Here is a 25,348-nt window from a genome sequence, read left to right as displayed (position 1 = left end):
TGAATCTTCTTGGGGATTCTGTCTTGGACCTGAGAAGAGTCGTCCTTGAACAAAAAGATGACAAAGGAAGATTGGAAAGAGAAACAGCAGAAATGGAATATATCAACAAACTGCAGTCCATCAGCAGTGGGTTGAACAGAGACAATGGTTTCCTGGCACACTACAGACGTTATAACACTAGCTAACCCCTGAGCCTCATGGGAGCTCTCTTGACCAGTTAATCACATCCTCTTTTTGGCTCCCACACTCCATCCCAGTTCATATGGTTATCTACTAACCTTGGCTTTAGGCAACATCCTTGCCTTGCCCCCCAATGATCATCTTATTAAAAGTGAACTTGTCACCTCATCTCCTGTGCATTCATATGGACATTCATACACACAGACTGCTATATATGTCTGTCCCTAGGCTTTCGACTCGACCACATGGCATCTGAGGAAGTAGGCCCAAGTCTATGAAAACTCATGCTACCAACGTTGATTTATTTATTTATACCACGCTCTTCAGCGAAAAGGCTATCAGAGCTGGTTACAAATTGTTATTGAAAGCTCGGGTGTCCTCTGTGCAGCCTTGCTTTGTATGTCAGTTGCACTAATATTAGCGGTCCTGCATGTAGATGGTTGCTGGGTGGTGGTGGCACTTCAGGACAGGCTTCTGAGAAAGAGTTGTCTGGTTTATGAATGTAGGTGAATACATTTTTGGAACAAATTCTGTTTTAAGGATGAAACCAAAATGTTAGTGATTGACCTGCGCGTTATTTAATGATTAGAAGCAAACATTTGCACATCTCTTTGTCTACTAGTTTTTTTTTTGTTCCATTTTATTTTCTTTGTAGTTGTAGCTTAATTCTTTAAATTAAATTATATAACCTACTTATAATTATTTAATTATTTCTTTAAACGGAGCATCCTTAGTATTTTGAGTATGGGTGGAAAAGACATTCAATTGGTGTGCACTTTCGTACAAAAAACATTTGTACCTGAAATGGGTAATGAGACAAAGGACATTTTCTTGGAAATTTGTATAGCTCTGAAGCTTTCGGTGCTTTGGGGGGGGGGGGATCTGCACAAAACCATGTGAAAAATGTGTACAGTCAAAAATGTATCTATTCTAAAAAAATATGTTCAAACATATTTTAGTCAATAGGAGAAAGGCATATTAAACATGTACATTTGGAGAAAATGTAAGCATTTAAAATTCACCCAGAGATACACAGAAATATATCTGTGGGATTAAAAGAAGAATGTTGAAACCTGAGAAGCCTGGAGAAAAGAAGGTTAAGAGGTGATATGGTAGCCCTGTTTAAATATTTGAAGGGATGTCATATTGAGGAGGGAGCAAGCTTGTTTTCTGCTGTTCTAGAGACTAGGACCTGGAGTAATGGATGCAAACTGCAGGAAAAGAGATTCCACCTCAACATTAGGAGGAACCTCCTGACAGTCAGGGCTGTTCGACAGTGGAACAAACTCCCTCGGAGTGTAGTGGAGTCTCCCTCCTTGGAGGTCTTCAAACGGAGGCTGGATGGCCATCTGTCAGGGATGCTTTGATCTGGATTTTCTGCATGGCAGGGGGTTGGACTGGATGTCCCTTGTGGTCTCTTCCAACTCTATGATTCTATGATATAAAACTGGGAAAGATAATTGTGTTGGAGGGATACTGAGAAGTGCTACCATAGGACTGACAGATTTTTGCATTTGTAGTTCAGATAGAGATCTGTTAAAATCAGAATGTGTCTAAATTGTAAAGAAAGCAGCAAAGGCACCTCCTCACTTGCTAGCTTCTGTTTGTTTAAATTTTCTAAACACAAGGTTGTGATTACTTTATTGACGTTGAAGTGTTCCCATTGTAAATATTAAGCCTCTCTCTCCCCTCTCCTTCTCTTTGTCATAATCTTTGCATCAGGAGTTATGAATAGGTTTGTCAATGACCAACAAATCGGCTAAATTTCATAATTTTCATAATGTTCTTGTTTTTAATAGTTAGATATTAAGTGGCCTAGTCAAGACTCAGGGTTCCTATCACATAGATCAGGCAGGTTCAGTGAGGTTCACATGTCATCATTTTGGTAGCAAAGGACAGGTAGCTGGAAGCTCTTCACTGGAGTAAGTTTTAGGAGTGAGGGAGCCTCACAGTTGGATTGTTGATGAAGAGAGAGAGAAAGAGAGAGAGTTAAAAGGTGTGCCATAATCCTATACTGGAAAGTTTATTTCTGAAAATGGAAGAAGATGATTATTTATTTTGATTCACCAATCCAGTTAATAACTTATTTATATTTGTGTGCATGTGTTTTGTTCATGTGCTTTTCCAGAATGCTGTAACTATAGATTTCCTTTTGAAAAACCAAGGGAAATTCTGTTTTGTATTCCCCCAAGTGCCAAGAAATTGGAAGCTAAAGATGATGCCTTAACTGCAGACTGCCAAAATAAAGCTGCTTCGGGTCTCTTTGGAGGTATGCTATTTAAATGATGCATGCATCCTAAGAATCCGGAAGCTGCACCAAAAGCTGCACTCCGGTGCTTATGAATGGAGTGTGGCTTTGGTGCGACCTCTGGACTCTTAGGGCCCGTGCATCATTTAAATAGCATACCTCCAAAGAGACCCGAAGCAGCTTTATTTTGGCAGTCTGTAACAGGCCACTGTATGATTGGTGAGGTTATGCATTGCCACATAGTGTGGTAACTTGAAACCCATCCTACATGCACCCACACATTGCTTTGATCTTTCATACCCAAACTTAGGTTGAGGAGGATATCTGGAACCAGCCTTGTCCTGGTCTTATATTGCCTTATGAAGCATCTGAGCCTTGGTGTATTGCCAGAGGAATCCTGTGAGATGAGCCAAGCTACTGGCTGCTTATATTTGTAGCTAGCAGGATGCGTTGAAGAGTTCAAACCATTTGAAACCAGACTCGAGTAAGGTTAGGGCTGCCAAACCAGTTGGGTTCCAAAACCATAGCAGGTGAATATCTGTCCTTCAACCCCAGTTTTCACCTGTCCTGGTTTTTTTTGTTTTGCCCCGGGGAGACAGTACACTTCTTGAGACATTCTGTCAGGACGGCAGACCACTGCTTCTCTTCCCTCCAGCAGGGAGATTCCTACCGCCACAACCACTATCACATGTCCACTCTGAGGGTTGGCAGAAGCTATTCCATGTGCTGAAACTTCCAATGTCTCTTGCATATTCTCTATGGACTTACACTGTTGCTCTTGTTGGTCTTCCTTGTCATAATTAGTAAAGGAGGGAGCTTTGAATTAATTCTGTCACTCCAAGCTCACAGAAGCCACCCCCCCCCGCTCTGTCCTTCTACTTCTGTGTGTCACATTCTTCCAACTGTCTTCCTTCTGTGTTTGAGAACTGACCTTCCCCTCTGTGTTCCTCATCCAAGACAGTCTGCTCCACTCTATCCAAGAAAAACTTATGCTCCCTAATATGCTGAAGAGTAGATACATATGCTTCAAGTTGTTGAACCTTTTCTTCCAGCATAGTCATCAACTTGCATTTGCTGCAGGTGTATCCTCACATCTACTGATAATAACATATCACAGCTGTTGCAGGAGACTGCAGCAGCTCTCTCACTGTCCATATTCAGTAATCTTAGGTAGGCACTGAAAAGGAACTCAGGGTCTCCTGGTCAAAACGTCCCATTCAAAATATTCAAGTTATATGATAAGTGAGAAAGTGTAACTAATCACATCCATCCTCTCCCATATGTCCAGCATGTGGATTTGGGTCACTTTGATAAAATATGGAAACACTATGGATTATACAGAATAAGAGATTTATTTCACCAGGGATAACTAATTTTATTAGAAAGGCCAGGATAACAATTGTTAGGAGTCTGAACTCCCTATATATAGAAGTGGTAAGTTTGTTCATTTGCCAAATCATTATGCCATTCGTGTGCCCACAGTGATAACATTTTTGAAGACCTTTGTATTAAATTGTCTTCTAATCTCCCCCAAACAGTATCTACAATATACAACTGGTTGCTAGGTGATATAGACAAGTTGAGAAACGGTACAAAACTACAATGAGAATTGGACGTAGATATCACTGAAGAGGAAAGATGTAAAATATGGACAACATCCTTGCTCAGGTCTTGCAGACTCAGGATCGTGGCTTCCTTGATTGAACCTGTCAACCTGTAATTCAGTCTTTCCCTTTTCCTACTGCCTTCTACTTTATGAGTGAGCCACATCTTCTTGTGATATGTCAACTGGATAACACTAAAAGACTTGTCTTTTAGTTCCTGGCTTGACAAAGTTTGGAGCATTGCCCTCGCTGAAAAGTTAACAAATCAAATCAGTTTAGTCAAAGAACTTATTCAAGACACCAGATTTGAAGAAGTGTGGTATCAGTTTATCATATAACTCTCCCTATGGCTCCCTATGATCTTTACTAAAATTCTGGAAACTTGTTTTCTGTTCAGTCATTCTTCTGTGATAAACATTTGCTGTATACAAATCAATATACTGTGCTGATTCTCTCTTTTCTTTCCCAAAAGTGCTAAAACCAACTTTGTGTCAACAAAATTGTTAATGTTTATTGCTTGTTTTAAAAATTGCTTTGTTATACTTTCTGAAATGTTCTTTTTATTGCAAAAATAATATATATATATATATATATATGGTGCTAGCTCTTAACAGATGCACTTGGAGGCATCCTTTCAGTGGGCATGTATCTTTTTTCTCTCCAAAAGTCATAGAGATAGGTCGCGTTAATATCCTACTCAGAAATGTATAGCACCTAAGACTTCACAAACGCACTTATAAAATGAAGGTAGCAGAGGAGAGGACTCCAGGGACTCAACATTATAGACCAAGCTATGTAGTAATAGGTAGTTATTTCACGAGTTGAAATACCAAGACTAAATGATTAGGCATTGCTCATAAAATCTACTAGATTTACTTGGCAACAAATAGTCCATCTGAAAGAATCAAGACTTATCAGAATGAACAACTTAATTTTGCCAGTAGTTATTGCTTTAGTTTGTTATTAGGGCTGGAAATATTTAATAACTTTTGAACCATTACTAAGACTTTTGCCAAGCCCAGTGAGTGATTAAATTCTTGAGAATTAATTGCAACAGTGGCTTTCACCAAAACTGAAGTGAGACAATGTTTATTTTCAATAATTGGACTAAAAGGGGAAACACACACACACACACACACACATATATCTAATATCTTGTTCCTTTACTAATCATGCCTATAATCAATAGAATTTTGAAGTTTACAATGGCAGAACATGGTGGTGGTGAGAGAGTCACCTTAACTGAGGAGGTGTTCCTGTACCTCCTTAATATGACCGAATTAGAGTGTTATTTTGATATGGCCTAAGGGCTAATCAATAAACATTGATTGACAACTGCTGTAGGGTATGTATTTGCCTCAGGTCTCATCTATGATTTCTGTTAAACACCACAGGCAGGATACTAGGAGGTAGATGTTAGTAGGTCATAACATCATGAAGGATATTAACCCATAAGTGAAAAGCTTACGCAACTAAAGTCCACAGTGGTAACTGTCAGCAGCTCTGGTATCTGACGGTAGAAATTGCTCTTCAAATTGGGCTGAAGCATGCATGACTTTGGCAGCAGCGCCAAAGTCAATACTTGTATTTCAAAACTGCTTCAGTGATGCACGAAGACTGTGGCCTTATATTCGCATCTATACTTCTTCTCAGCCTTCTTATATGCTAGGTATTTGAGGGAGCTGGATGGAAACTGTGTAAAACACCTGCTTACTGTCAAGTTTTCCCAGTCCTGTTTATTGGTTTTGAAAGTTCATAATAGATTGGTCTAAGGTTATTTTATATGGAATTACAAACCAGTTTTATGGAAGAACAGAATATTTGTATCTGCTGAGATGGGTAAGATAGCAGAATCAGGCAACGGAAGAACAGATTGGATGCCTGTGGTTAATAACAGGTTGACTGTTGGGAAGGAGTTATGCAGATCAATTCAGGTGGCAGATTTATATGTGGGATATGTTTGCCTGCCTCCAGGCTATTGTCAGTGATATGAAAGCTGTAAATCTTTTCATGAAATCAGTTAGCAGAGAAAAAGCTTCTACTGCTTTTGTCCAGCTCTTGCAAACAAGAATGATTCAAGCAATTGTCTGTTGTAGAAAGTTCTTACTCTGAAAATTGCTGTTAAATATTTCTTATACATCTTAGTGTAGCTAGCCTCTGACAGTTCTGTTTCCTGAGTGGTCTGCTTTGTCCAAATGTCAGCCAAGTTTCGCTTCTTTGAACAGAATCTGTGGCATTTTCTGAGGAGAGGCACATTTCCCTCCCATGTGTCCAGAATCCGAATTGTTGCATAGCTCTCTCTCTCTCTCTCTCTCTCTCATTTTTTTGTAATTTAGTGTGTTTGGGGGATTCAGAGAGGCAAATGGCATCTTGACAGAATTTAGACACCCCCCCCCCTCCCCAGAATATGCCTTGGCGGCAAGAGGGGTAGTGGAGTTGACTAACTGACGCATTTATCTTCTAATCGTTGGACTGTGTGCTTTGAAGGAGAGGCTATTAGTCTTATAAAAACTTGTTTTGCTACAACTGTTTTTTGGAAAGTAGTACAGTGCTGGCAAATCTTTTAGAGGCCGAGTGCCCAAACACAGTGGCATTCCTGCACCAAGTGTCACCAGGTGCCGGGGGTGGGACTTGTGTGGGTGGGACATCTAGGGCAGGACTTCCCACAGACCTCCTCTGAAGAAACTCACTTGGCCATGGAAATTCACTGGGGAACCTTGGACAAGTCACACTTTCTCAACCTCATAGGAAGGCAATGGCAGATCTCCCCTGACGAACCTTGCCAAGAAAACCCCATGAAAGGGTTGCCTTAGGGCTGCCAGAAATGACTTGAAGGCACACAACACACACACACACACATCCAGGGGGAGGAGGAGGAGGGGAAGGTAATGGCATATCCCAGGTAACTGTGCCCAAGGGGGAGGGACCTTTGGCTATAAGGGGACAGACTTCTGCCCAGAAGGGCCGGGCTTGTCGTCAGAAGGGATGGGGCTTCCACCCAGAAGGGCCGTGCACCACCCCTCCTTTTTGTGGCTCCATTTTCCGCAGGAGAACCAGGCCACAGCAAGTTGCTGGGCCAACCTCACACACGCCTCCCTGCCCCTCATTCCTGTGGCTGCCATGTGCCCTCTCAGATGGCACACATGCCATAGGTTCACCAGTATGGAGGTAGTAGCATTGTTTAAGAGCATTTTGTATTTATTGTGTTGGCTTGGCTTTTTCTCCCTGATTATTCCAATCCATTCCTTCTATGTTCTTCCCAAGTCAGTCCTCCTCATTTTTCCAAAAAGGGTCAAATAATTTCATGTTCCTTTTCTTGCAACCCATCTTTTTCAAATCCAGTTCATGATAATTTGAAGATGCCTATAACCTTCAAATTTAATTTATTGTTGCTCACTGTTTTTGTCAGGCTACCATATCTGTCTTTTAGAATATATAGTTAGTTGCATAGGATGTGTCACCATCACCACATTTTTGTCCCCATTTTCTATTTTATCTTGTAGTTTCAGTCCTGTTCTTTCTTTATTCTTCTTCCATTCTGACTCACACTAGTGTTAGTGTATGTGTATACAGTGGGTCCTCAACATTCACTGGGGTTAGAGGTGCAGGGCCCTCATGAAAGGGGGAAAAGTGCAAATAAAAACACCTCTTTTTTTTTTAACCTGAGAGAACATCTATCTAGGAATCTCTAGGTTTTCCAATGGAATACTGTGGACAACATCCATGGGAAGTTGACCATTGAATCATGCTGGAGGACTTACAAATGACAAGAATAGCGTTTTCGCTAGCTCTTCCATCACAACTGTATGTTCAAGTTCTGGCAAAGTTGCGCTGAAGGACCTAGAGATTCCTAGAGAAAACATATTACACAGTCCATAAATAATGAAATCTGCAAAAGTCAAGGACTCAAACATTGAGGTCTGACTGTATTTAATTTTAACCTGCTGCTTCTTCTTTTTCCTATTATTAAATAGGTGCAGTAGTTCTGCTTCAGTTGAGTTGCAAAAAAGTCTAAAAATTCTATTAGTTATTGAACTGATTCATGTTTCTGAAATCTGACATCCATGATTCCCTTAATGAAGTCTGCAAATGTGCTTAATTTCAAACTAAATCAGTGGTTCCCAACCTGTGGGTCGGGACCCCTTTGGGGGTCGAATGACCCTTTCATGGGGGTCGCCCAAGACCATTGGAAAACATCTATTTAATTACAGTTATGAAGTAGCAATGAAAATAATTTCATGAGTTTGGGTCACCACAACATGAGGAACTGTATTAAAGGGTCGCGGCATTAGGAAGGTTGGGAACCACTGAACTAAATGCACAACTTGTTAAATAGTGCTGCGGATGATCCATCTACCTCTAAATTTCAGAAAGACATATCTTAGGTTTTCTTCAAATTCAAATGAAAACTTCTAATCTGCTTTACTCGGGTCAACTAAATAATTTTGACTTGCTGTGGAAACAAATCCTGGTGAAGTCCTAAGCAGCAGTTTGAAAATTATTAAAGTTTTCATGGCCCATTGAACTTTACAGCAGCAGTTGCTATCAACAGTTCTACCAGGCATGCTCAGTTTCACTGGTCTGTTACAGACTGCCAAAATAAAGCTGCTTCGGGTCTCTTTGGAGGTATGCTATTTAAATGATACATGGGTCCTAAGAGTCCGGAGGTCACACCAAAGCCACACTCCATTCCTAAGCACTGGAGTGCAGCTTTGGTGCAGCTTCTGGATTCTTAGGATGCATACATCATTTAAACAGCATACCTCCAAAAAGACCCGAAGCAGCTTTATTGTGGCAGTCTGTAACAGGCCATTGTAAAGCTAGAATGCTGCTAGCATTCTAATGCTTTTTGAGGGATTAGTGTCTTCCAATGATTTATCATTGGAAAGTAACAAATAGTTATATTTACCTCTGTTCATTACAGCTGGAAGGCATTTTCAACCATTGTAAGGGATTTACACCTATTGCACTGCAGACAATTAGGTGCTATGCTGTACAATTTCAATGTTGATTAAAAAAAATTTTTTTTTGAATGGGACATTTTTACTGCTTGGCAGAATTGAATGAAATTTGCAGAAATAGTTGCCCCTTCTAAGGGAATCAATCCAGCCAGGTTTCAGAGGAATCATTCCAGACAACCTTGTGAGCAGCGATGGTTCTTTGTGGGTTTTTCGGGCTATGTGGCCATGTTCTAGAAAATTTTCTTCCTGACGTTTCGCCAGCATCTGTGGCTGGCATCTTCAGAGAAGGCTTAATAATAATAAATAATAATAATAAAATTTTTATTTATATACCACTATTCCATGGATCATAGCAGCGTACAGCAATGAATTAAAGACAATTAAAAACATTAACACCCCAACATCCCTGACAAGAATTACAAACAAGCAAGATAAAAACACAGCAAACAGCACTCATACAAAATTTGGCTGAGGAGGTGGAATACATCACAATTGCAGGGGAAGAAGAATAACAACAAGGTTCATGGGGGAAAAGCCTGGCGAAATAGATGGGTCTTCAAGTTTTTCTTAAATCCATCAAGTGAACTAATCGTACGGAGCTCATTGGGGAGAGAGTTCCAGAGTAATGGGGCTGAAACAGAAAACGCCCTCCGAGTTGCAGCATAGTGAGCATCAGGAACTTTTAGAAGATGTTTCTCACCCGACCTAAGAGTGCGGGGCGGATTATATGGGGCTTGTGAGCAGCCTTCAGACTTTGTAGGTTTCCAAGAAAAGGGGCACCGTAACCCCCCCCCCCCCAAATCTTCATGGGTTTTGTGGCCAATTACACTGGTGCCTCGGGATACGAAATGATCGGGTTACGAAATTTCTGGGATACGAAAAAGTTGGATTGGCAAAAACTGTTTCGGGTTACGAAATATTTTTCAGGTTACGAAATTCATTTCGGCGCGAAATTCAAATGCTGCAAAGTGCAGCTATAGGCTTTCCAGTGCTAACGGATTATTTTTCGGGTTACGAAATTTTCGGGTTACGAAAGGAATGGCGGAACGAATTAATTTCGTAACCCGAGGCACCAGTGTATTATGAAAATGTTGTACACTATACAGGTGGACCTAGTTTAAAAAGAAAACTAAATTCCAAGATGATAGGTGCAACAGTTTTTGTGGAAGAGGAGCCTTCACATTTAGCAGAAGGACTTCTTCCTCTCCCCATTTCCCCTTCATTGTTGTTTTTGTATAAAAATGGCATTGTTCACAAAGGAGTTCTAGGCAAGAGATCTACAGACATTCTAAATGACAGGTTTAGGAGTGAGGGAGTTGGTTTGAATGAAAAACAGATTAACCCAGTGGTCTCCAAACTTTTTCTGACTACTGTCCCTTTTCCTCTTGGGCGATAACCCTAGTGCCCCCCCCCCCTCCCCGACTAATTTTTGATATCAGGTCTGCTGTCTGTGCAGCACCTTGCTCCGCTTCTTCCTCCTTTGTCTCCACTTCTCATGTGTCAATTGAGCAGTGGCAGTGGCAGACCTCCTCTCTCCTGCCTGCACCAGCCTTACTGCAAAAGGCAGGCCAGCTAAATACATAGTGCAGTATGTAGATTCCACCACCTGTAATACAAGATTTTAGTCAGCAGTCATCAAAGATGTGCAGTAAGCCAAGCAACCATTGACCCATCAGATCTCAGCCCAGGATATTTTCGATGTCAGTTTTCTCAAAGCATGATATAGAATAAAGTGAGCAGAACTACCACGCTTTTAAGGGGAATATTTTAGTCAGTAGTCACTACTGCCAGTCTCCACTACATCTGTGATTCTTCCCTGTGCTTCATTGCTCCATCAATTGACAGCCCTACGGTTGTAGTCTACTTTTCATCTAACAGTTCATCATCATGATTAACTCTAAAGCATCATCTTCCACTACACCTGAGAGCAGCAGGATAACAGATAGGTCATAGAGCAGTTCATGCAGCACAAATAATTGTATTCACATTCTTCAGCCTCTTCTGCCTGGGGTGGCTGCATCACTCTACCTAATGGCAAGACCGGCTCTAGCTGTGTGTCATTTTCCATACAAAGTGCCTTACAAAGAACATAGGGAGATAAGTGCTTCTTTTTTCTTTTTTAAGCCTTCAAACGGTAAAGGCTGCCCTTGCACAAAGACTCGTGCATCTGTTCATCTGAACCTTGGCAGCTGTGATCCTCTCAGAAGAGACAAGTATGTTTGTAAAAATGTCTTCCACTTCTGCCAAGAAATCAAAAATTGCCTTTTTAAAAAACCGTAAAAGCATATACAGTAGCACCAAATAAATAAATAAAAAATACACTTTTTTTGTAAAATTTGGCAGGCTTTGTTCTATCACAAGAGTACACTATCCCTGCAGATTTAATCCCATTTTGTCAAACAGCCAGAGAATTATAATTGTGGATTTTCAGGAGAGTAAAAATGTATTTGTTCATGTATTCAACTTTTATTCCTCCTTTCTCCCAAATGGGACCCAGGGTGGTGCACTCATTTATTAAAACAAGATATATGAATTAAAAATTAGAAATACAAAGTTTAAAAGAATTACATAAATGACCATATGAAAACATAAGTAGTTTCTGAAAGAAACAAATGTTCAAATCTTACTTCCACTGGGAGGTCAAGTCAAACCAAGTGGCTTCCAAATTGGTCTAGGTTCAACTGCCAAGAATTAATTGTGGATATTCATCAGAGTAAAAATGTATGTATTTATTCAATATATATTCCACCTTTCTGTCAAATGGGAACCAAGGTGAATTAAAACAAAGTATATGAATTAAAGAGAGCCCATGTTGTAGCTCAGAGGAAGGCAATGGCAAACCCCCTCTGAACAAATCTGACCAAGAAAATCCCACGAGCCTTAGGATCGCCATAAGTCAGAAACGACTTGAAAGCCCACAACAACAACAAAATGAATTAAAATTAATAATAAAAAGTTTAAAGAATTACATAAGTGACCATATTAAAACATCAATAGCTTCTGAAATAAATAAATTTTAAATCCTACTTTGAGTGGAAACTCAGCCAAATTGAGTGGCTTCCAAATTGGTTTGGGTCAAATCAATGAATAGGGTCCATGTCAACTCTTGTCACCCCTGGTAATCAGAATGGGCAATGCTCATATTTGTCATAGACTATTCTTAAAGCTTTTATGCCTGCCTTCAAGTTCTAAGGAGGCTGAAAACTGCCAAGGTGCTGTATACTGAGCTCAACTTGATTATACAGGTAGATTATACTCCAGGTAGAAATAGCATTCTCAGGCCTGTTACAGACTGCCAAAATAAAGCTGCTTCGGGTCTCTTTGGAGGTATACTGTTTAAATGATGCATGCATCTTAAGAATCCGGAAGCTGCACCAAAGCTGCACTCCAGTGCTTAGGAATGGAGTGTGGCTTTGGCGCGATCTCCGGACTCTTAGGATGCATGTATCATTTAAACAGCATATCTCCAAAGAGACCCGAAGCAGCTTTATTTTGGCAGTCTGTAACAGGCCTCAGTTTAGCCATGACAGAAAATCGGGTCTCAGAAGGCATTTAAATTTAAGCTTTTTTGCCCACCGAAACTCTTTGCCTACCCAAAGATAGATGGTTACAGCAATTTAACATCAGAAGACATAAATCAGCCCAAGTAAGTTAAATTCTGTTTAATTGTTCAATTTCTATCCTGACATAGGATGGATCAAATATGATCTGCAAAACACTGTTTTCTCATCTGCAGTATTCCTTGATCACTCCATGTTGGACTCTGTTCAGTTTTTGTCCAAAGCCTTGGCCAAAAATATGGCAAACAGAAATATCCATCTGACCAGTCAGGAGGTAGATTCAGGCTCCCCATCTCTGCTTGCTGGGATTTCCTGCACAGTTCCCAAGCTGTTTTCTGGGCCCCTAGAGAGAAGCTTGGCACATTCTGAATAGGTTGCAAGGCTGATTAGCTATGCATCCAGTTTGTGGTTCAGCCTGTTTCATTCTGGCAGGTTAGCAGTGCATACCCTTGGACTGTGTTGCAAACGGGCTTAGCAATTGCACAACCCCATTTATTATACATCTAGTTCAGTTCTTATCACCATTTCTCAGTGTCAGACTGGCTACAGGAATTTAAGGTGAGGTGAATTTGCACTTTTGATAAGCTTATTTCCTTCAAGACTTACTTCACTGCCATACACATATTTAATTTAATTGCTACCACAAAGAAAAAGCTTAGCAAGCATTGAAAAATGCCATTATTACCTACTTATTGGAGGCAGTTTTTAAAATCTTTGTCCCTGTTGAAAAGGCTTCCAGTGTGGCATGCATACAGTTATAACACAGCCCCTGCCTGCAGGTTTACAATCTAAAAAGACTCAACACAAAAGATAAAAAAGGATGTGGAGGAAACCTGGAGGCAAGCAAATAGTCTTTCAACAGGGCTGGTGAAAGCCTTGTTTCCAGTATCATTTCCCTCTGCTGTAGTTTGCTGGAATATCTGCCAGTGGCCATATAATTTTATTCAAAGTTTCTTTGTTACTGTGTGAGCAAAATATCCAATTTTAGACCTGCTAGCAAGGGAGGTTAAACCATGTAGTCTTGACAATGAAATAGCTGTCAAAGTCTAGGTTAAACTGATATTACCTTAGTGATACTTGGTCTTAACCAGCTGGAATGTTAAGCATTAACACATGATAGGATTATGTTGCAGTTGGAAATGCAGCCTATGACAATAGCATACAAAGGAGGCAATTCACTAATTCCTTTGATGTGTTGTGTGCCTGTTTGCTTGAGTTCCATTTCAACATAAATAGTAAGTTAATAGCCCCTTAGTAATGCATGTGACTGTTCTAATTACCTATTTAATATGAAGATCAATGGACTCTCATGGCCTTTAAATTTTATAAATCAACAGCAGGTAGAATGTAGATTGGGATATACTGATAGCCCTACGGGTGGCTTGCAGTAGAGTCTATTCCCCTATTGAGGTACCTTGTCTGACAGTTTCCAAGGTTTGAGTGTATACCCTAGTTCGAGGAAACAATAAGGCAGCAAGACAGGGTGGGGATCTGGCCAAAGTAATGTCCACCCTACCTGAAGTGCTGGAGGTGGTCTCAGAGGTGTTGTTAATCTCTCCCAAATTTATTATGTTGGGGGAATTTTAACAGCTATGCTGTGGCTAGCTCAGATTTCATGGCTTCTGTGGCAACCATGGGTCTGCTCCTACTCATCTGGTCCTACTCATATAGCAGGCCACACACTTGATCTGTTTTTTGTTGGTCCGGATGATGATGATATGGGAGTAGGAGGGTTTGAAAGAACCGCGTTGTCATGGACAGACTACTGCCTCATAGGATTTAGATTTGCAAGGATTCCTAACCACTCCAGAAGTGGTGGGCCCATTAAAGTGGGCCACCCCCAGAGACTAATGGAGCTAGAGAAATTCCTGAATGTAGTTTTTTGTGGGTTTTTCGGGCTATCTGGCCATGTTCTAGAAGAGTTTATTCCTGATATTTTGCCAGTATCTGTGGCTGGCTTCTTCAGAGAATGCTAGCATTCAAACCTTGGAAAATACCAGCCACAGATGCTGGCGAAACATCAGGAACAAACTCTTCTAGAAGATGGCCAGATAGCCCGACCCCCCCCCAAAAAAAAAAACCACCTATGGCTGCGGCCATGAAAGCCTTCAAATTCCTGAATGCTCTGGGGGATGTTCCAGCTGCTAGAGTTGGTGATTCTGTTGATGCCTGGTTGGTCTATGGAATAGGGAGCTGACACAGGCAATTGACACAGTTGTTCTCAAGCATCCATTACTTGGGTGCAAAGTATGAGCTTCTTGGTTTTCTGAGAATCTCAGGGCAGTTAAGCACTTGGATAGCTAACTAGAGTGATGGTGGAGAAAGACTAAGGATGAATCCAACCAAGAACATGTTAAGGCCCATTTTAGGACCTACTGTGCAACGGTCCAGGCAGCAAGAAACAATTATTTGCTGCCTCTATTACATCAGCTCAATCTTGCCCAATACAGCTGTTCTGGTAAGGACTCTTTCATCCTAAACCCCAGACCACTGAGGAGGAGCTCTTTGAAAAAGCTGATGAATTTGCTAAATACTTTGTGGAGAAAATTACTTGGATTTGCTCTCACTTGGACTCCACATGGAAGACAGAGTCTCGGGGGTGTGTGTGTGTGTGTGTGAAGCATGTACTTGTCTAGTTTCAGTGGATGAGTGTCAGTTTGATAATGTGGTCAAGTTGCTCGGAGATCAACCACTTGTCTCTTAGACCCATGCCCATCTTGGCTAATTAAAGCTGTCAGAGGAGGACTGGTTAGTTGGTCCCGTAAAAGTGGTCCACCCTTTTAAAGTGGTCTTTAAAAGAGGGCTATGTTCCAACATCTCTAAAAGAAGCAATTGCAAGACATTTGTTGAAAAAACTTTCATTGGACCCCACTTCCCAAGGTAACTATCAGCCAGTCTCCAATATCCCCTTTCTAAACAAGGTCCTAGAGCAAACAGTAGCAACACAATTCCTGGCTTTCTGGGATGAAATGGCTTACCTGGACCCATTCCTGTTTGGGGTCAGCCTGGTTATGGGACAGAAACAGATTTGGTCACCTTGGTGCATGACCTACACTGACAGGTGGACTGGGGGAATGCATCTTTGTTGGTCCTTCTGGATCTTTCAGTGCCATTTGATATCATCAGTCATGATATCTTTCTAGATCATTTGGCTGATATGGAACTTGGGGGCATTGCCTTGCAGTGGTTCCACTCTTTCTTGGCTGAACGTTCCCAGAGGGTGGTGCTGAGGGATTCTTCAGAGTTCTGGCCATTTGCTTTGGGGTTCTATAGGGATCAGTATTGTACCCTATGCTTTTTAACATTTACATGAAGCTGCTGGGAGAGGTCATCCAGAGCTTTGGGAGAGGTCATCCAGAGCTTTGGGGATGGGTGTCTGATAACCTCTCCCAATGGCTTCATGTAGATGTTAAAAAGCATAGGGGTCAATACTGATTTGCGGAGATACCCAACTCTATCTCTCCTTTACAACTGATATCATGGAGGCTGTGGTATTGTGAATTGTCTGGATGCAGTAGAGGACTTGATGAGGGTGAATAGACTGCAGCTTAATGTAGACAAGACAGAAGTGCTGCTGGTCAGTTGGATTGGAGTCACAGCCTTATTTCAATAGGGTTGCTTTCCTTCTGAAAGATCAGGATCGTGGCTTGGGGGTGTTCTTGGACCCAGCTGTGACCTGGAAAGCTAGGTTGCTGCAGTGGTTGAGTACCTTTGCCGAGCTTTGGCTAGTGTGTAAGCTGCTCCCTTTCCTGGGCCAGATCTGGCCACAGTAGTTCATGTTTTAATTACCTCCCAGTTAAACTACTATAATGTGCTCTACATGGTGCTGCCTTTGAAAAGTGTTTGGAAGCTGAAGCAGCCAGTCTGAAGTCAGGTGTCAACACCAGTTTTGTAATAATTGCACTGACTTCCAGTTTATTTTCAAACTCAATTCAAGATGCTGGTGTTGACATACAAAGCCCTAAATGACTTGAGATCAGGCTGAAAGACTGCTTTCTCCCATATAAATCTGTCAGAAATTTGAGAGCTTGCATGGGTGAAAACTGGGCAAAATACTGCACACTCAGTCTGTATTATTTTGCTGGTGTGGATTCAACTTGCAAATTGTAAATGCCTCTCCCTAAATTTCTCATCCCAGGATTGTACAGCATTTTGCCATAGCAGTTAAAGTAGAATATAGCACTGTAGTGTAGTGTGAAAAGGACCTCTTTTATAAAGTAAAGTAAAAAAATCCAGTGTGTATTTCTGTACCTATATATGTAGGAAGTGCTGCTATATTCCACAGCCTGGATTCTGCTTGTTGGTTTTAGATATACATGCATACAGACACAAACATAGACACTATAAGTTTCAGAAATAATTACACTTGATCTCCTTTTACTTTATTAGTTGCCTTTAATAAGGTACATGATGCCCTTTTCTGTTTAACACATTTGAGTTGCCTTCTTTTTTGTGCTCTTTAAGGAGGAATAATATGCTGTCTAGATAGCAGGTCAGATAACATTTTTTAGGTGTGAAAACGGCCCTACATTTTTGAGAACTGAATAAGTGAAAAAAATGTGACAAGTATTCCTTTAGAAAATAACTGTGGCAAGTGTAAATGTTGGATAGTTGCTTAACAACAGTGATGTGTGTGTGGTTTTTTGTTAAAAAAATACCAAAGGCTATTCACTGTTCCAGTTAACTTTCTGATCCATAATATGTTGAACAGTGAGAATTGTTTGAGGAGATGCATAGCCAAAGTGAATCTTTGGGTTCAGAGATGAATGCAAAATATCAGATTTTGAGGACATCACGTTTTCCATCCTGCTGTTATCTCCCTAAAATTGGCCATTATTGGAAACACATGTTTGTATACAAATGTAGATGTAATTAGGGTTGTTGTGGTGTGCCTTCAAGTCATTAAAAAAACAAACGTATGGCAACCCTGGGCAACCCTGTCATGAGTTTTCTTGCTAAATTTCTTCAGAGTGGGTTTGCAACCTGTGAGGCTGAGAGAATGTGACTTGCTTGAAATCACCTAGTGGGTTTCAAACCCAGGTCTCCAGAGTAGTAGTCCTATGCTCAAACCGCTACGCCACATTGGCTCCATAATTAGACCCATTGAAATCAGTGGGACTTCTTATTTAAGTCCTTGGTGTGTGAAGTTTCTAGAGAAACCTTTATCTGATTGGTTCAGTCTTGTTTCTTTCCCCATGCCTCTCTTCTTTCAGTCTGCATTCTCATCCTACTCTGTTTTTAGATTATTCTTTGTCCATTGTGTGTACGTTTACTCTACCTTTAAGTTGCCTGTCAGTTTATGGTGACTCCATACATCTCACAGGGTTTTCTAGGCAAAGAATACTCAGAGGTGGTTTTGCCAGTTCCTTCCTCTGAAATATAGACTGCAGCACCTGATATTCATTGGTGCTCTCATCCAAGTACTAAACTGACCCTATTTAGCTGCCAAGATCAGAAGAGAGATGGTGTTTTTAGGGCAGTGGTCCACAAACATTTTTGGGCTGCCTTTCCTCTTGGGCGACAATCATATTACCCCCAACACCTATTTCTTGCTATTAGGTCCATTATTATCATCATCATCATCATCATCATCATCATCATCATCATCATCATCATCATCTCCTACCTTTCTCCCAACATAGAGACTAAAGCAGCTAACAGCAAAGTTTTAAAAAAGTTAAAACAGCTATGTATTAAGTTATAACAGTTCTGCTACAAATTAAGAACAGCCAATCTTGGTCACTGTTCCTTTTTGCACCTGGTCATCCTGGGTGCAGCAACTGAGCAGCTGGCAGTTACACCTGGTCCCAAGGTGACCAGGTGTAAAAGGGGAAGCTTGTCCCTGGCAAGGAAAGACTCTCAGACCTTCTTCACCGGGGTGATGGGGGCACAGCTGCTGTGTTTGTAGGTGGTTTACTGAGGTCAAACGCTCTGGACTGGAGACTGACAAGGACTGGAAAAGGGAGAGATTTAACTACTGGAGCTCTTCTAATACAAAGGATTCTTTCCAAGAATTAATCCTGCACACTCCTCTCTCCTTCCCCAGAGATGTGGCTTCCTGACATAGCTTCAAGTCATCCCCCCTCCATTGTTTCTTCTGCTGCCTCTTCTCTTGACCTGTCCAACAAAACAAAGTAGGAGAAGCAGCCCAGCTCCAACTGCCAGTCAAGTCCTGGAAAAGCTTAAACAGGGTCCCAAATTTTAAACTCCTTTTTGCCTCTGCTTCTCTCCCACTGCTACATGCTTTAACTCCTTGTTCCAGGAGTCAATCGGTCTGTCCCAAAATGGCACTGAGGGTGAGCTTGCGTGGGCAGGCAAAGAGCAGGACACACAAAGTGATCAAAGAGGCTGCACAGTGATTTTAAAGGACTCTGAAAAGAGGTTTCATGGAACTCTCGTTCCCACCCTGGTTCTAAAGGCTAGTAGTTCCCCTTGTCTTTCTTGCTTGCCAGTACTGTGACTGAAGAGCTCCCCCACTCACTGCCCCTTTTCCTTCACCACCCTCCTGGATCAAGGGGGTGGTACCACCAACTTTGGGTATCACTACTTTATAGTATTTAGGTTCATTGCCTACTTTTTTGTTACTTATTTCAGGCTCTCTGTTGCTTGGCTTCCTAGTGTCCCAGGCCCCTTTGTAGGTTATTTGCCTGCCTTGTGTGAGGCATAATTCTAACCATTTTTTTTTAATTTTCTGTACAAAAATAAATGCAAACTGTTTTAATTTTCTTTTTGGTCAGTTGATAAATTGCAGCATCTTAACAAACCAATTACTGGTGAATTCAGTGTGTCAGAGAGAGTACAATATAGATAGCCTTCCATAATTTGTGCCACATAAATTTCTCATTGCTGTTTATGGCTTATTCACCTGGTTTAAGTGTCAAGAGGATTAATAAGCAAAGGCATGCTGCTCTGCAGTCAGTTACTGGTATTCATTGAGGTTTGGTTCCAGGACCCCCATGGATACCAAGATTCATGGATGCTCGAGTCCTATTAAATTCGGTGGCATAGTAAAATGGTCTCCCTTATACAAAATGGTGAAGTCAGCATTTGCTTTTTGGAATTTATACTTTAAATAATCTTTTCAAACTGCAGATGCTTGCATTTGTGGATAATAGAGGTTGACTGTACTTTTCAAAAACTGGTTTGCTTTACTTCACCATGGGTTTCACAGTAATTTCAACATCTCTGTTAACCAGACAGTGTTTTGGAACCAACAGTAGTGGAAGAAAAATATAATCTGGGAAGCTAACATGTACAGAGAACCATAGACAGGATATACCTTCCCACTACTGTTTATGCATGCCCTGTGCCCCAGTGACCAACAGTGCAATGATCCTGAAATATATATAGTGTGCACATTGATGTATAGAGTATACCAGTGGTACTCAGACCTTTTATCTTTGGGACCCCCTGTAACATCTACATGCAATGTTGCATGTTGTATATGAATAAAAATATTTTGTATGTTTAAGTAAACTCATTATTTAATTCAATGCATGTGTAGATTTTACACATCAAAAAGTTTGGGGGGGAAGAAGAGGGCTCAGGGCCTCCAGGTCTTGCACCTTCCCAGGGGTTCCACCCCACCATTTGAGACTCACTGCAGTATATATATTACTTTGATTTATGTGTCAAACTTCATGATCGTCTTTTCTCTCTCTTTCGTTGTTGTTGTTGCTGATTCCAACTCTTTTATCCACTCTTGTTAAGCTTGTGGCTTCCCCTCTAGTTCTCATTTTCATGTTATCAATAATCTCTGCTAACCTTGTTTGGATTCCTGTTAAAGTGAACACACTTGCCATGATACTGGTAGAGGTGGCCATCTGGCAGCCCTTGGGCTGTATCCAGCCTCTGAAGCGATTTGATCGGGACCTACCAAGATGTTAATTATGGTATGATAAGAAATATGTCCACAATTTAATCTGTAAGGGAAGATAAATAAATGACTGGAAACTATGAATTGGTAGGTAGGACTGCTGTATTATAGAGAATGTCTGATCATTTACAGTTTTAATCATTTTTTTAAAAAATGTACATTTGAATTGTGGGTTTTAAATTGTTTTAGTGTTGTTCACAGTTTGAATTCACGATCTTGTTTTAAAAAAATTATGTTGCACTTGTTTTTATTTGTGGTTCAGAGATTTACCCCTTAAAAGAAATACAACCTCTGTAATGTTCAGTGTCAGAGTAAAACACAGGCTTGTACCAGTTATAACTTGTAACAGTGCTGAGTACCTAGCTGACACAAACTAACATGGAATAATCAGTACAAAGCTGATTGTCTCCTCCTTAGTCTAGATGTTGAAATAGCTTGCTGACAACAGAAATCATGCATTCATGTTCATTTGCAATTGAAAGTATGAATATTATCTCATCATTAAGAGGACTTACAACACTTTTTAGCTTCATTGCATTTTGCAATCTTAGTTGTGATTTGTTTATCTAGGATGTGTTTTTTCTTGGGTACTGGGACTAAAATTGTGTGTTCAAGTTTCTCTTATAGTCCCTTTCAACACTCTAATCCTATGATTCTGATTTTTATTAACATGGGAAAATCATGCATAGGAATAAGTAGAACACAGAGGATAATATATGACATTAGTAATAGGTATGTAGATGCTGCACAAACATATGTCTCTTGGTATCTTAGTAAAGAGTTACTGGTGTACTATAATTTCCCAAGTACCTTTTATTAGAATATTATTGGGATTTCTAAGCTTTGAAACAATTGAATGTAATAATAATTTTGGCATGGATATCTATTTTCTACCAACTATCTCAACAGCAGATGTCATGTGTTGTGCTATGCATCAGACAGCAGTCTAGTACCTTAAAGATTCCTCACCAAGTGTAGTTGTTTCTCTTTTATGCCCCATCAGAATTCTTTAGGCCACTTACATTGTTGTTGTGTGCCTTCAAGCCATTTCCGACTTATAACAATCCTAAGGCAAACCTGTCATGGAGTTGTCTGAGGCTGAGAGTGTGTCACTTGCCTAAGCTCACCCAGTGGTTTTCCATGGCTGAGCAGGGATTCAAACCGTGGTCTCCAGTGTCATAGTCTAACGTTAAAACCACTATGCCATGCTGACATTAAACATGACTGCTGCAAAATACTTCATCAATTCTGAACATTTTCCCCCTTTCAGCTTTCATTGGAAAGGATGAAGAAGCGTGAACTTCTAATGCCTCTGTGTGTGCACATACAAATATGACCTTTAAAAAAACAACCAAGAATGACAGCAGTACTGTTTGTACAAATGTCACAAGTTAAAAATTGAAAGCACTACTGACAAAAATAAAGAACAGCTTCCTGTTAAAGAGAATGTATTCCTCGGCTTACAAATTCAGATTGACTCCTTTTGTAACTGTTTTAGTGAAGCATACTTTTATTGTTGTTAACTGATGTCAAGTCGACTTCAGCTTATAGCAACCCCGTAAATGAGAGACCTCCAAGTCACCCTATCAACAGCCCTGCTCAGGTCTTTCAAACTCAGTGCCATGACTTCATTGATTGAGTCTATCCATCTGGAATGTGATCTTCCACTTTTCCTTCTGCCTTCTACCTTATGAATCATTGTCTTTTCTAGTGAGACGTGCCTTCTCATTATATGGCTAAAGTGTGACAGTCTCAGTTTAGTCACGTTGGTTTCTAGGAAGAATTCAGGTGTGTCTTTTGTCGAACAGATTTTTCCACCTAGAAAAAAGACACACTTTTACAACCATCTCCCACCAGAAAGAGAACTGAAGCGCTACTACATCATGATGTAAGGCATGGAGAAAGCTGCTGCTCTCCGGCTCCATTTCCACGTTGCTTTCTTCTGCAATAAGGCTTTTGCTCTGGGCCCATTTATTGTCTGTTGACTCTCAGCAATCAATGCTTGAATGGTCAATCTGTTCTAGGATTTTTCTCCATACTCACATCAGTCTGATTGGTTTGTAGTTTCCTGGGTCTACCTTTTTCTCTTTCTTAAAGGTGGGGACATTTCCTTATTAGTTATTTCAGCATCACTGTTTTTCAGTTTTACTTTTTATTACTTAAATTGCTATAAACTAGTCAGGCGATGGAATATGTTTACCCAAATGTTTTCACCCGCATTGCCTTCTCAGGAATGTGCATTTCCATACAGGTGTATGTATTGTTTACATATAATAATGTCTCCCCCTCTTTCCTGTTAGATCTGTTCTTTTTGATAAAGGTCTGACCTTGAATTGCTGTCTTCCAGTTATGAATCTTATTCCCCCAAATCTCAATGATATCAGTCAAATTGCACTTACAATCCTGTGTTAATTTTTCAAATTTATTTCCCATTATCAGATGCTATTATGTATTCCTCGATCTGCAACTTCCAGGTTTCCCTGCTGTATTTACCTGGAAATCATTGGGCTCCATCTCTGCTGCTTTACCTCTTCACTTGTATTGGCACCGGTGTTTCTTTCCTTAATATATAGTTCAAGAGTTAGCTCTAGGGTATCTCCCTATAATTATTGTGGGTGAGGTTCACAAGGTTCCTGCCAAAAACATTCCCCCCAGATCCTTTTAGGGATACTTCTGATATAAAAGGAATCATTCATACTGATACCATGTGCCATGATTTATTGAACCAAATTTCTCATGATTTATTGACTCATGATTTATTGAACCAAATTTCCCAGTGACACTCAAATGCCACTTGTGTCCCTGAATTCTTCACTTTCCTACCCAGACTTTGGAGATCCATTCAGCATTACTTTTGATTGTATTATTTCTTCCCAGTATAGATTACCAGTATAGGACAGTAGATAAATAGTTTCATGAATCTGAGTGTCATCTCCATCACATCTTGTGTGCAAGTTCCAGAAACAGACCACTTCCAAGATAACATGGGTGATGCGTACATTGGTACATTCATTTCTCTCGATAGTGAGACTCAAATATTTGCTCAGTCTCAGTCTGGTAGTTACATTTGTTTCACCAGTGTGATCCTGAGTGTCTTCTTCAGTGTTCTGTGGCGCACAGGATGAATTCCATCTCCAGGTGAGGTGGGTACATGCTTCATGAAAAGAGTCAGGTATCAGTAATTTAGTTCCAGTGGTATGGAATATCACCTCACTGTCCTGATCTTATGCACCTTTTTGTCTATTTTCTTCCTCTTCTTTGGAAACCACACACACCTTCTAGGAGGACTTCCTGCCTGTCCTTTATCTTTCTTGAGAAGAACACAGAGGTGTGCCTAAAGCCTTTACATATTGTCTCTTTAGAGATACTAGCCTGCAGTAGAACTCCTTTTTTTATGAGGCAGGAAGTCAAACATGATAATAGCCTCCAGGGCCTTGGAACCACTGTACAGCAAAATTGGACATTCCAGGTACTTCTGTCATTTCCCTGGATTTCCCTTTAATGATCTCTGTGCTAAACTCCCAGAGAGTACTCCCTGCCTTCTCACTCCAATTGCTCATTTTGAGGAAATTGGAGCATTCAGCATACTGCCTGTTGATTTTTGGAGGTCACACTCTGTCCCCTGTTGTGGGGCTTTGATGTGCCCTGGCACTGTTTGTGAATCAGCTGTATGCTTTATGATTGGTGCAGTCAATTCATTATTCTGCCAACCTGTTAATTTTATTTGTTTTGCTTGTTGGTTTGCTCTTAAGTGATTTGTGTATGAGAATGTTGAATATTATATACTTTCAAAATATATGTTTTTGTTGTGGCTTTTAATTTGTTCAATAGTCATTATTTTGTTTGGAGATGCGTAATAATAGTGGATGATTACAGCTGCCAAAAGTCTGAAAATGTTTCAAGACTTTGGCTGGAATCCTGTTGGTGATTTCCAGTGGTATCAATTTTGTTATGCAAGCTGTTGCGTTTTCTAGGATGTCGCACAAGGATAGTATCCTCATCGGGATTACAGAAGCAGCATAACTAGTGCAAAGATGTGCTGCTTGTTGTGTGATTGTTGCTTCAGTGATGTACAACTCTAATACAGTTAGGATGGTGCAAAACTATGTTGTTTACATGCTATACAGATAGTAAGATGGTTTTCACAAAGGGGGCAGGATTGTCAAAACCCATACATATTATTACAGGACAAAATAAAACAGTGGCTGGCATCTTGTTGAGTAGTTATGATGTTTTAAGCCTGACTAATGATATTGTAATTTTTCCAATTAACATTTATGATCATTGCAGGATTGCAACAACCAAAAGGGCGTCCCAGATCCTACCTTTAATGCCTTGCAGCTCCCCCCAACATAGCCATTTCCAAGGCGCTGGAGAGTCAGACGGTGAGTAATGACATGTCCAGCCAGTGCCTTGGAAATGGCTGTGGGGAGGGGGCTGCATGGCTTAAAAGAAAGGATTGGGGTGTGTGTGTGTGGCTGCATTGAAAGATGTCATGGTGATGTCACTGTAGCTACATCTTCCACTGCCAGATCTTAGTGAATATATTTCTTCCTTTTCTGTCAGATTTTGATTTGGGAAACATTTTGGACTTTCTATTCCTAAACAAGAGATGGTTTTTGCCAAGCTGTACATTTTATAAAATAATTTTTTAAAAATATCCAGAGTTGTGGGGAGAATTTCCATGATGCCTGTTTTCTGCTTAGTGTTGCGCAGGATTGAGAGCCTGGGTGGTCCAGGAATCTAATAACATTAGACTGAAAATCAGCAGTATTCTCAGCTAAGAGGTTCCTTGAGTAGCCTTGAGCTAGTTAGTGTCTCTTAGTCTAACCTACTTCAAATGGCACTTGTGAATCTTCACCCCATGCTAAACCCTTGGATAAAGAATAGTATAAAAATAGAGTCTAAAATACAGAGAT

At 40.5% G+C, this 25,348-nt stretch overlaps 1 protein-coding gene across 4 annotated transcripts in view; it reads left to right on the top strand.

Moving 5' to 3' along the window:
* The window catches only part of LOC149309404 (band 4.1-like protein 4B), a 147,598-nt gene that overhangs the window by 15,235 nt on the left and 107,015 nt on the right, over window positions 1–25,348 (top strand). Inside the window, exon 2 of one of the 4 annotated variants that reach the window (XM_089532375.1) lies at window positions 24,720–24,814. The exons of the other annotated variants lie outside the window; for them this stretch is intronic. The gene's annotated coding sequence lies outside the window, so the exon portion shown is untranslated. The remainder of the gene's footprint in view (window positions 1–24,719; window positions 24,815–25,348) is intronic. 4 annotated transcript variants of the gene reach the window in all.

Source organism: Sceloporus occidentalis, unplaced genomic scaffold, assembly GCF_023333645.1.
Source record: "Sceloporus occidentalis isolate IW3139 unplaced genomic scaffold, rSceOcc1.0.p SCAF_7, whole genome shotgun sequence".
NCBI lineage: Eukaryota > Metazoa > Chordata > Lepidosauria > Squamata > Phrynosomatidae > Sceloporus > Sceloporus occidentalis.
Note: the sequence above shows the minus strand (reverse complement) of the source record. Positions and strands in the feature narration are given on the sequence as shown.